This window comes from Humulus lupulus, chromosome 6, assembly GCF_963169125.1.
Source record: "Humulus lupulus chromosome 6, drHumLupu1.1, whole genome shotgun sequence".
Lineage (NCBI taxonomy): Eukaryota > Viridiplantae > Streptophyta > Magnoliopsida > Rosales > Cannabaceae > Humulus > Humulus lupulus.
In genome coordinates this window covers 203,945,697-203,959,109 of record NC_084798.1, presented here as the reverse complement: position 1 = coordinate 203,959,109, position 13,413 = coordinate 203,945,697, and the positions used below count along the sequence as shown (strand labels likewise).

General features: G+C 42.3%; 1 long non-coding RNA gene across 1 annotated transcript; it reads left to right on the top strand.

Annotated features, from left to right (window-relative positions):
- Window positions 1-11,288: 11,288 nt before the first annotated feature.
- Window positions 11,289-13,029, top strand: LOC133784397 (uncharacterized). Its single transcript, XR_009871323.1, has 2 exons — window positions 11,289-11,917; window positions 12,029-13,029. It is a non-coding gene; the product is annotated as an uncharacterized LOC133784397 (long non-coding RNA).
- The last annotated feature ends 384 nt before the right edge of the window (window positions 13,030-13,413 follow it).

The following is a 13,413-nucleotide window of genomic DNA, read 5'->3' as shown; positions in this document are numbered from 1 at the left end:
TAAACCTTATTAGGAAATTTGGGGCATTACAAATTCTTTTTGGTCCATATATTAGTTTAATGCACTAGGATGCTTCGACTGATAGATATTAGACTCAAACCCAGTTTTTGTGTAAAAAGGATCAAATATGGTTCCTTTTTTGAGTTTTCAAATTTCAGAGATCATATCTTGCACAACAAGATATCGGGTACAAAATCATGGTTTTTTTTAAAGAATGCACGATTCCCAAAAATATCACCTTTTTAATAACCGCCACCTTTTTTCCCTGATATTTCGGGATTTCCCATAACATGTCCACCTTCTTTCCTTTCGGTGGAATACACGCTCTAAGATTGGCCTCATCCTTTGGATCGAGCTTGCCTTGTAGCCTCGATCATTCGAGCTTAGGTATTATTTATCTCATTATTTCTTGCTCTCTTGGCCCTCACCCTTTTGCTTTCTTGTTAGATGCCGCAGAATTCGGGAAAGTGGTGGGGGTCAAAGCTCGCGATTCCTTACTCACCAGTAGCTTCGAGCCCAGAATCTCCTTTTACTCGAAACCAGCGCTTAATTCGGGAGCACGAACTGAGGCATGAGCAAGAGGACACTCGAGACCACTTCCGAAGTCAGATATATGAGGTCGAAGAAGGGAAAAGGAAAATAATAAGGGTCGCCCTTTATCCAGATCCGGACACCGAGCCTAGACCGATTCCTCTCGACCCTACGCTCAAAGTAACAATCATCTTCAAGCCAGGTGATCATCAATTTTTGTTGCTGGGGGAACCTTCTACCTCACAGCCGAGGAGAGAATTCTTCGAGGCCGAGCATTATTGGAGCTCAGTCACATCGCTCGGTCAGATAACTAATATTCTGGCCTTTCACGGCATAGGACTATCGGGCTCGCTGAGGTGTGGAGCTCCGACCTCCCATGAGCGGAGTTTCCGCACTCCGGGAGATGGAAATCCTGGCAGCAAGCTGAGATACGCAGCTTGGAGCCAGGAACATATGAAGGCAGGGGCAGTACTGCCCTTGAAGTCTTTTTTCAAAGACTTCACAGACTTCGTTGGGCTGGCTCCCTTCCAGCTCAACACCAATTCTTACAGGATTCTGTCTGCCCTGAGGTCGCTTTACCACGAGCTGGAGTGGAAAGGATCTTTGCCTGAAGAGATCTTATATCTCTTTTGCTTGAAAAGCAATCCCTCCCAAGCTCGTGGAGGAGATGGCTTCTACTATCTCTCGAGGTATCCCAAGGAGAAGAAGATGTTTGAGGATCTTCCCAACCATCCTCTTGATTTCAAGAAGGCCTTCTTCTAGACAGATGGCCTAGCCTCATCTAGATTCTACTCATTCAGACGGATTCGTAAGTATCTCAACTTCATTCTTTTTTGTGCATTTATTTTGTTTAGGCTCGTGCTTAGCTGAAATGTGTTTGATCTTCTAGCCAATTACCATCGCCCTACTCCCACCAAGGAGATGAGGGAGCACAGAGAGACTCTACTCCAACTTCCCTACGGCAGAAGATCCCTCTCCTATCTCCAACATGAATACAAGCTTCGGGCGTGCAGTCTCTTGGGGGAGGATCAATCTACATCCGACTAGTCCAATAAGAAGTATGAACAGCGGGAGCTCGTGCCTCTGCCAATCGGTAACCTTCCCCCAAGGAGAAATCAGAGGCCTCCATCTCCAGTTCAATGTCATAGGAGTCCGCAATCGAGGAATGAGGCCAACGATGAGGCCTCGAGCTCGGGCTCGGATGAACAAGGTACATTCATCCTTAGCTCGGATTTGTGGTCTCCCTCGCTACTAAAACATAAACCAGATAGATTAATATTGTGCGAGGATGATAGGAACCATTTCTATGTATGGTCTTGGGTAGATGAGAGGGTACATAGGTTCGATAGCTGGCATGGGAAATACGAAACCGTGTATAGCCTGAACGAGGTATGGGACGGAATAGCCGTCCAATATGGGACTAATGACTATAAGGACCTTTCGAGGTTAACATCCACCTATAGGGAAGGTTTCCCCCTCTGCCTCTTCTGAAGATGGGGGAATTTCGTGGTCGCCGAGCACAAGCTCGGGGGAGAGTTCCAGTTAGGTTTCTCTCCACTTGTCTTCTTATCCCTTGTCTGTCTGCATCATGTTAATTTATTTTGTTTTGGGATAACTCATAATGTGGTGTAAATGTGCAGGCGAGATGGACTCCGACCTTGACAACATTCTGGTCAGTGGTGGAGCCAAGAGGAGTAAGCGCCCGAGGGTGTCGCGAAAAACAAACCGGCCTGCTAAGGTCCTTAAGAGGACCGAGAAAATGCCACCTCCCCCGGCTCCAGTTGCACCGAGTACGACTTTGAGTCCACCTGCTCAGGTCGGGACTTCCTCCTCAACTTTATCTCGTGTTCCTCCTGCACCCCAGGTCAATCCCACAGTTGGCCCACCTCCGAAGAAACCCTCGTCCTCAAAGACATCGCTACTTTCGATTTCTACTCATGTTGATGAGTATGTGATTGAAAACGCAGTTGGACCCCACTGGGCTACGCTAGACTCGGATGTTCTGTCTCGGATGGGTCAGAGTTTTGGCAGCTTCGACGCTCCTCACTGGTAGTTTTTGAACAATGCCCAAGACTGCAACACTCTTTACGAGAAGAGCATCGAGCTCCATGCTGTGGTAATCTTTCTTCTCTAGCCGTTAGCTGTATTTTCACTTTGTCCATATGCTAATTTGATTTCTTTGTATGCTAGACTCTTGCTGTCTCTGCTCAACTTAATTATAAGTTGAACAACGAGGTCCATTCGAGCATGTCTCTTTCTCAGGAGGCGAAGGATCTTCAGCTCAAACTGAGTGACGAGCTCAAGGCAACTAAAGCAAAGGTGGAGGCAAGAGCTAAGGAGCTAAAGGCCAAGACATCCGAGCTTGAAAAGTTGAATGCCCAGCTCGCGGAGCTTGAGAAGGAGAATGCTCAAGTCAAGGAGATCAATGCCCAGCTTGAAGAAGAGAAGGTCGTCACTTTCGAGATCATGGAGAGTGAAAATGCTCGTCTTCTTGAAGAGTTTAAGGAGAAAAAGGATCGGGCAGTCGACTTGGCCATGTACAAAATCTGGGCCAACAATGTCGACCTCGACACCAGCTTCTTAAGTCCTCTTGAAGCGAAGCTCGTGGATAAATGGCAAGCTCGGCTTGATGTGGAGGAGGCTGCTCGGGATGAGGTAGAGGAAGCCGGGGATGATGCCGATGCTGAAAAGGCCAAGGAGAATGCTCCTTCTTCTTAAATCTTACCTCGGGGCTGCGTCCCTCTGTGTTACTTATAATGATTTTTTTTTCTTATTATGTTTTATGCCCACGGGGCCAAGACAATTCTACAACTCATAAAAGAGCTGCTTTTTCTTATGATATTTGAGATACCATTTTTTTACTTCATTTTAATATATATGCTTCACATTTCTTGGGTTGAAATATTTTGCGCAATTTATATTAAAGTGTCATATATGCCTGTTTATTCATACAAACATAGTTTGGATTTAAGCTCGAGGTTCAATGCATTCATGCATAGTTTGCTCGAATTATTTGCTTCCGATCTCGTTATTTGTCAAGGTCGGATATTACTTTTACCATGCACCCAAAAGTACTTATATGATGTGTAATGCAAATGGTTTAGTTATATCTTACTTTTTTAGTTACTTTTTCTCGTCCTCGGGTAGCTCCCCGAGGTTATGAGGTCGAAACTATTGTTTTGCAAGATACTCCAGTCTGGATCTCAACTTAAGGCAAAGTGGGTTATCCTTCAACTTACTGTCAATTAGTTTTAGTTGGTTTGTTCCAAACCTATTAAGGTCGTGTTTGGTTTGTAATCCATACACTTATATTTCTATCTCTTGATAATTTGATTATGTTCAAACTTTCTTACCTCGCGTATTTGGTTACGTCCAAACACTTGTATGTTTTTGATAGTTTGGTTATATCCAAACTATCTTAGCTCGCGCATTTGGTTATATCCAAACACTTGTATGTTTTTCGTATATGCTATTTTATTTTTTCAAGTTGATGGTATATATACCACTAATGCCCCCTTAATATCCTATGAATGTGACCATAGGTTACTCAATTAAGAGAGGTTGCAAAAAATACAGCATATTAAAACGAACTCAAGCTTTATTTGAAAAATCCAAAAATAGAAAAATAGTACAGATAAACAAGCATGGTTATAGGCGACAGCCTTCCTACACTATTGATAGTAAGGTCGTAGGTGTTTGTCATTCCATGCTCGTGGTACCAGACTTCCATCCAATCTTTCCAACTTGTACAGGTCGGGTCGGATGACTGATTCTATATGATAAGCTCCTTCCCAATTTGGCCCGAGCACGCCAGCTGCTGTATCCCGTGTTGCCAATAATACACGCCTCAGCACTAAAATCTCCTACGCCGAATTTTCTATCTCGAACACTTATGTTGAAGTACCAGGTAGCTCGTTGTTGGTATGCAGCATTTTTTAATTGAGCTTCATTCCATCTTTCTTCGATCAGGTCCAGAGTTTCTTCGAGCTGAGAGTGGTTCAAGGTTTGGTCATATTCGAATTGTGGGAATTTCGACCTTGATTGGCAACATAGCCTCGCAACCATACTCCAGAGAAAATGGGGTATGTCCTGTTGATGTACGGGTCGTGGTTCTATATGCCCATAGAACTTGGGGCAATTCTTTGGGCCATCTTCCTTTAGCTTCTTCCAACTTTTTCTTTAGCGAACACTTTAGGGTCTTATTTACAGCTTCGACCTGGCCATTCGCCTAGGGATGGGCCACCGATGAAATGATCTTTATTATCCCATTTTTTTCGCAAAAGTTGGTAAATAAATTGCTGAGGGTTGAGTTTCATGTTATATCTCCGTAACACGGCGAAGCATTTTTCGAAGTCATCCACATGGTTATTTTTAAGTTGAAATTTAACTAACATATCGTCAACATAAACTTCCATGTTATTACCTATTTGTTCGAAGAACATCATGTTCACGAGTCGCTGGTAAGTGGCTCTAGCATTTTTGAGCCCGAATGGCATGACGTTATAACAATACAGCCCTTTGTCTGTTATAAAACTCATATGCTCTTGGTCAGGGGCATGCATGGAAATCTGGTTATATCCAGAATAGGCATCAATGAATGACATGAGTCCATGCCCTGCCGTGGTATCCACGAGCTAGTCGATCCGAGGTAAAGGGAAGCAGTCCTTAGGACAGGCCTTGTTGAGGTCCGAGTAGTCAATACAGGTTTCCCATGTCCCGTTAGGCTTCGGGACTAGTACCGGGTTGGCTACCCAATCGGGGTAAAAAGCATCCCTAATGAATCGGTTTGCTTTTAACCTGTCGACTTCCTCTTTAAGGGCCTTCTTCCTATCGTCATCCAGTAGTCTTCGCTTTTGCTGCTTCGGCGGGAAGCTCTTGTCGATATTCAACGCCTCGCTCACCACATTTGGACTTATCCCTATCATGTCTGAATGTGACCATGCAAAGACATCTTGGTTCTTCTTCAAAAAAAAAATTAATTGTTATTTGGTGTCTTCGGGGAAGTTTTTCCCGACCTTTATTTTTTTCGGGGGGTCTGCTTCTTCGAGCTCTTCCAATGGTTCGAGATCAGCTCTTTCCTCTATTCTTGGATCGATTTCTTCATCTATCTCAAAGCCTGTCCCATCTTTATTCTGAATAATGACGAGTGTTTGTGCACTCGTCTGCTTCTTTCCTCTTATGGAAATGCTATAGCATTCCCTTCCGGCTAATTGGTCTCCCTTCAATGTCCCGATGCCACTAGAAGTCGGGAACTTGATGGCCAAGTGCCTTACAGACGATACTGCCCCCAGCCCTACTAGGGCGGGTCTCCCGAGCAGCACGATGTAGGCCGATGACAGGTCCACTACTACGAACTCCATCATCTTGGTTGTTGAGATTGGGTAGTCTCCCAAGGTCACAGGGAGTTCAATGGACCCCATACAGGCAATCCCTTCTCCTGAAAACCGTACAGCGTCGTTGCACAAGCTTTTAGGTCACGAAGCGTGAGTCTCATCTTTTCTAAGGTGGCCTTATAGAGAATGTTCACTGAGCTCCCATTATCAATAAGATCTTGGTGAACCCTCTTGTTCGCGAGCTGAAGAGTGATGACCAATGGGTCATTGTGAGGAAACTGAACATGGGATGCATTGTCCTCAGTAAAGGTTATAGGCTGAGATTCAACCTTTTGGTACTTTGGAGCTCTGGGTTCGGGTTCATAAGGGTACCCGTCCCCAGTTTTCAGCTCGTTCACATATCGCTTTTGGGCGTTCTTGCCCGATCCTACTAGATGAGGCCCACCCGAGATGGTTACCACATCTTCTCCATCAATCGGAGGGGGTCTCTCTTCTTCCCTAGCCCGGGAGTTGTTGTTTTGGGCAGGCGGCAGTGCAGCTGTCCTCTGGTTGGTAAAAGCCTGATTATTGTTCTGGTTCCTGACATACTGCCTGATGTATCCTCTTGAGATCAGACCTTTGATCTCGTCCATCAATTGCCTGCACTCATCAGTAGGGTGCCCAGTATCTTTGTGAAATCGACAGTATTTACTGGAGTCTCTCTTGGACTTTTGGTTTCTCATGGGGTCTGGACGCCTGAAAGGGACCTGGTTTTCATTAGCCAGGTAAATATTCTCCCGAGAATCGTTGAGCTCGGTGCACACCTTGTACACGGAGAAATACCTTTCCCCCTTCCGCCTCGGGGTTACTTCCTTCATTAATCTTTCTTTTGGAAGGGTTTTCTGCAGGGGGTTTCAAGGCTAATGGGTCCGCCGAGGTCGAGGCAGAGTTTACATTTGTCATTGTGGTTATGGGCTGAGAGGTCATATTCAGTGTTGACCTCACCTCTTCTACATTGACAAACATCTGAGCTCGTCTATTAAACTCGGTTATTAACCTCACAGGCTTCCTCTGCATATCTTCCCAGAGGGGACTTCCCAGCATTACCCCAGCTCAGACGGCCATTAAATGACCGCTGTCGTCTACATTCCGAGCTCGGGCGACTTCCAGATTGAATCTTGTAAGGTAGCTTTTCATCGTTTCATTTGGTTGTTGCCGGACATTGGTCAGAGCTGATGCCTCGGGCCTTATCCCGATTATGGCTCTAAATTGCTTCTTGAAATCTTTTGACAACTGATCCCAAGAAGTGATTGAATGCCTCTTATATTTTTCGAACCAGTTTTTCGTTGGTCCTGTAAGCGATGCTGGAAACAACATGCATCTGAGCTCGTAACCCACATTACTTGCTCTCATTATAGTGTTAAATGTACTTAAATGACTGTATGGGTCGGATTTCCCTTCAAAAGGTGGGACATGAGGAATCTGAAACCCTTGAGGAAACGGAGTGTTGGAAATGTGGGGAGCGAATGGTTCGAGCTCCTCATCCGAATCTTCGTCCCGATTCCGACCTCGCTCATTCTGTAAGAGCCTAAATGCTCTTTCCAGTTGATCAATTCTTTCCTGAACTGGATCCACAGGGGGTCTCGCCTGAAATTGGTTATCGTTGATCACAATTCCAGACTCGCTCCTTCGCATGCCATCCTTGCGTCCATTTAGGCGATCTCTCAGGTCTGGGTTCGAGGGATTACCACTACCTTGATTTTGATTCAGGTGTTCCCACAAGTCAGGGTGGTACCTTTGGTTCCCAGTATTTCTACGTCCTTGATCATACATACTGACTAATCTAGTGTCCCCTGAGTCGTCGCTGGCAAGGCTCGTTGCATGATTGTTTCGAGATGGATTCCTTTCAAGCTGCCTCATCTCTACAGTGCAAGACCAAGACATTTGGCTTCTTGTAGGTTGGGCGCCTCTCCGTTCTCTTGTAGCTTCTCCATTCCCCTGCTTCCATCTAGCCCGTCTTTCCCTATCACCTTAAGTTGGTTGTGTGTTTCTCTGCGGCGGTGAGGGATATCTTATTGGCGATGGAGGGAACCGTATGGGTGATGGTGGCTACCACCCATTTCGGGGTCTGGATGGTCCCAAGTTGGCCTGTGCCAGCTCGGTAACATTCTGCGTGTTACCAGGATTCTGAGTCCGAGCCTCTGCAGGGGCTCGATTATTCCCAGTTTCAGCTGGTAACTCAACAGTTGAGTTAACCGGAGCTTTAGCCCGGGTGTTTCTTCGGGGCCTCGAGGGAGCAGGCTGTTCTGCCGGTGGCGGAGGTTGCTCTGTTCTTCTTGTGGCAGTGTTTTTGCGAGGTCGTCCACGAGGCCTGCGGGGAGGAAAATGAACGTCCCGCGGAGGTGGGGCTTGGACCTCAGGCAGAGGTTGGGGCTGAGCCGCCTGCGCCTTCGCATCTAATCTAGCTAGCTCCTCGTTATGCTTCTTGGCCCCAGCCAACTGCTTTCTTAACTGTCAGTTTTCGAGTTCCACAATGGGGACATACCGCTCGGGATTATAATACACGTCCTCGTCGTCCCTGGGAGCCGGAGGTCCTCGAGATCGGAGGACTCACTTCTCTCTTCTGGTTCTGGATTCGTCATCAGCTATTTCCCAGGGCGTCATGGATAGTTTTCTTCAGGAATATTCGGATCATTTGTGGCCATAGCTAATCAGGGATTGTACTGCTTAAGGCTCTCAATGAAAGCACCAAACTGTTGACGCCGTTTTTCGTCAACTTAAAATGTAGAGCAATTAAACAATAGGAACTATGGCGCAGATGAATAATATGGTAGAACAGCAAGAGTTTTACGTGGTTCAACAGTTAAATCTGCCTAGTTCACGAGTTTATTTTATTTAGACTTGGAGTTTTCTGGAAATCCTTTAGAGATGAATTCTCCAGAGTTCTCTCAAGATATCAAAAGATCGGTCATTTACAAATGTTCATGACCAATCTATTTATAGAGAATTCTCAGAGTTCATTCCCACATATTTCGGGAAGATACTTCTGCTTATTAATTAAAATAAAGATATTAAATACTGTAACTACTATATACAAGGAAACGTCCCCTGAAGACCAGGAAACGGGTAACAGAATTGTTAATATCCCTTTAATGTTGGGATGTTACAACAATAAATATCTTTAAACGTACAGAACGCGTTACATCAGATGACTCATCAAATCTTCGAGGTCAGCAACCATCATCATGTCAGTCAAGGTTTACGGATAAGTTACAAACCAGCCGCCTTATTCCAAGACCAACTCGGAGTAGATAAATACCATTGAGGCTGTTACATTTCGAGCTTGTACTCTTTAAGCTCGGGCTATTCGATCTGAAGACACACGACAACAGATGTATCCCAATGCTATGTTCTTTCGAGCTTAGAAAGGATCTCGAGGTTGCCGTCTTGCTCCGAGGTTTTGACATCTGGACCACGAACATACGATTTATATATCTCGAGCTCACACTTGACGAGTCCAACTTTCGGGGTGACAATCTCATATCTCGAAATCTGGGTGTAACAACATGGCCTTGTTCAACGTAATGATTTTATGCATTTTAGCGTTTACAACAAAGATTGGCGCATGTGTCATTTAGTAATTCAAAATTCGCCAACCAAATTCATAAAAGAAAGGAAATGATTATTTTAAAACAATTCATAATTATTAGAGTTTAAGCACCAATTTAATTTATTTTTTAATATTTCAAAATTTCAAAAAAAAAAAAAAAAAAAGAACTTGAAGTACCAAAGTATACTAATTTTGTCTACGTTGACTCTCTATATAACTAACATATATTCACATTTATAACTTCAGCCCAATTATTCTAATGGGCAACACCACTTTACTTTACATGTTATTTGGTTATTTGTGCATTTTAGATTTGAGTTCTCATATATTTTAATTTAAAATAAAATATATAAAACTCCATATTATATTTCATTAATCAACATAGGGTGATGCTATTGGACACCATAGGCACCCTATTACAATGCTCGATTAGGTGACTATAATTTTTTTTTTAATATGATGAGAGATTTTCCTATCAACAATAATATTAATTATATTGGGGAATTTCTCTTATAGGGACTTCATTTTAAGCCCTACCGGTGGGGCTCTCAGTGTTCTCGATCTTTGAACATTTTTTGGCACGATTTTTTTTATAACCATGTATATTGTAGCTATTTAGAGCATCGACGCGCTTTTTAGAAAATTTTGAATAGTTTACCCAACTAATTCTAAAACTTTGGACCATTAAAACTATTATACATAGACACTATTCTTAAGAAAACATACATACGAAACATTCATAACTTTATTAAAAACTATAAAGTAATTGTTGAAATTCATAAATTCGGGGTATAGGATCCCATAGTTTGAAAAATAAAACATAACATTAACTTAATTAAAATTGTTTACAAAACCAAGTGCGGAGAATACATAGAAACATAATTAAAAAGACTGAAAATAACGTCGTCATCGAATCGTTCACGCAATCCAACGAATCCATTATTCCTCAATACACAACCCCAAGCTACCAAGAATCATTCTACCGCCATAACTATTTTCCTGCATACAATAAAATAAAGGAATGAGTCTAATGCCCAGCAAGGAAAATCTACTAGAAACATAAAACATACTCATAAACTATATCATAAACATATACTACAAACATGTGTCATATACTACTACAATGAACATTATACTACTTGGGGCTTGTAAACTAAACAAGTCATATGCCCAATAGATTGGTGGGGCTTGCTAGCCAAGCAAGTCATATGCCCATAATTTACTGGGGCTTGTTAGCTATACAAGTCATATGCCCAAGGTCTATAAACATACTATACATAATGTAACATAAGATAACATAACTTAAGATAGCATAACATATCATATAACCATATAAAATTCTATCTTATTTTCCTTACCAATACTGGGATATGAGAACAAGGACAAGATTTGGGACACTCCTAAAACCAATAATAAGAAAGTGAGTATTTCTACAAGAAAGAGATGATAAAGAAATGAACTAAATCATCAAGATGAAACTTACTGAAAGGAAACCTTAAGTTCAAAGAACTTAAATACCTAACCAAGAATAGAAAACAGCGAGTTAGAATTTTAGTAAAGAAAACTAAAAGAAACTAAAGAGACATACATAAATGAACTAGGAATAGGAATACATTTGGATGTACTAGAACCGAACTACACCTCGACATAGAAAAAAACACTATTATCTTACTTCCCGAGTGTTTATAAAGCTTAAGATGATAAAGCTTACACCCCAACCCAAGTGTTTAACACTCTATATTAACCCTAGCAGCTTGAAGGCTCTGAACACAGCTTGAAGAATGAGAGAAATGGCTAGGTACTAGGTCCTATTTAAAGAGTTAAGGTGTAAAACCCAAGACTTTTTCAGGTTGAAAAGTCAATTATGGGAGGAAAAAAAAAATTTAAATCATATATTTGATTGTTTTCCTTTTCTTCTCCCTCCCTCCCGAACCTTTCTCTTTCTTCTTCTTCTCTCTTTTTTTTTCTTTTTCTTTTCCTTCCTTTGTTTTCTCTCCAAACCAGCCACGGCAAGCTTCAGACCAGCCACCGTCGGAGCTCCATTTCTGATACGCGCTGGAGCTGCAGCTTCCCTGACCGGCGATGACGGAAACCCCAAAGTTTGGTGACCATTGGAGCAAGGACGCGCCTGTACGGCCACTCCGAAGTTTCGCCGTCGAAACTTTGAGGTGACTTTCCGGCGAACTCCGACCACCGTTCGGCGAATGGGTGGTACCATTGGAATCAGCATCGTGAAAGGATCGTCGCCCACTAAGTCATCCCGGTCAACTCGCCACTTTTCTCCGGCGAGATTTTGGGTATCTTCGCCCCTTTGGAAGCATTTTCTGGCGACACCGGAGGTCATTTGGACGAAGGAGCTGTACTTTTGTGATGTACTCATCGAGAGGATCGTTTTGATATATGCTATGCATATATTCGTCGATGTTTCCGGTACTGCCACCAACCGCTATAGTGCACCGCTTGGGTGAGGTTCCGGAACTTGAAATTTTAAATATGATCATATTATATGTCATTGGACACGATTTTGAATAAGGAATGCTATGATGATAATCGTTTGCTCATTTGGTGCACATAGGAAAAGCGTGATATTAAAATCAGACTAAATCATTCTAAGATCGTCGATAAGCTTAGGAGCGTTGCTTTGGGCTCGGATTAAATTCTAAAGAGGTAGGGACTCAACTAGACTATTGGACTTATTTTACTCGTATTAAATTGCATTCAACATATTCCAATTTTGATATTTATAAAATGTTTGAAAAATTGAAAACTTAACCTGCATGTTTTCTGATCTGTTCTGAGGGCACCGAGTGCCAAATATATATTTTTTTTCACTTATTTATGCAGGTTATGATTTTTGGGTTTATTCAAATGTAGCTGTTATGCTGCCCAATTTTCTAAAATATAAAGGGAGTATGTTTGTTTCTTTTAATGTTTACCTGCATTTGGTTATACTGATGAGAGCCATAGTGGTCATGATTGGTGCACGTTGTTGTTTCACGACCTAGTCTCTGTGTCATCATAGGTAGATCAGGTGTCCACTCACCTGTAGGTGTAAAGACCTAGTATCTGTATACAGGAAGTGTTCTGAGCATCCCCCTTGTGGTGGTTATCAGGTCCGGCTACCCGGTTTAGGATGTCGGATTTTCTATGGTGGGTAACGGGAACTAGGGATCTAGTGGACGGTGTGATGTGCACTTGTAGCTATGCTCTTATGATTATTTGTGGTCTCTCTATTTTGGTTTATACATGATGATGTATGTTTTGTTTTAAAAAGCTAACCATGCAGGGGTTTTTATTGAACTTTTGAGTCCGATGTTGTTAGTTGCTTTCCTACTGGGCTTTATAAGCTCACCCCTATCTCTCCCATTCCAGGAGCCTAGTGAAGCGAACGTAGAAAAGTATGAATTGTTGCTGAAGCCAAGGTGTTTAGAGCCACAGTCCTATCTTTTGAACATTGTATGTATTTAATTTGGAACCTATCGGTCTGTACATCTAAATTAGCTATGTCTTAGTTAGGAATGAGGAATGGTGGATGCTAAGTATTATTTTGGATATTTTATGACTTATTAAATTTAACTGTTTGGTGACTACATAACTGTGGGGATATTATTATTTTATGTATTAAGATAAATGATCCTACTTTTATCCGTAATATTTTCATATATAATTATAGGAGTTATCCCATTGTTTCGGCTTATAATTATAGTAATATTTAATATAAATTAAAGGATCATCTATAAAGACTATTTTCCACCGAGGGTCAAAGTTTGACCTTTGACCACCCAAGTTATGGATATTACAAATCTGCCACGGCCTAGGGCTCGGGTCGTGACATAAGGTGTGAAAAGATCTTCTTTTAGCTTGAATAAAAATAATGAATATTAATTGAAAAATATTTGAATATTCGTTCAATAGAGGCTTAAGACACGGTCAAAACGTTCAGAGGCTAGTCAAGAGGTT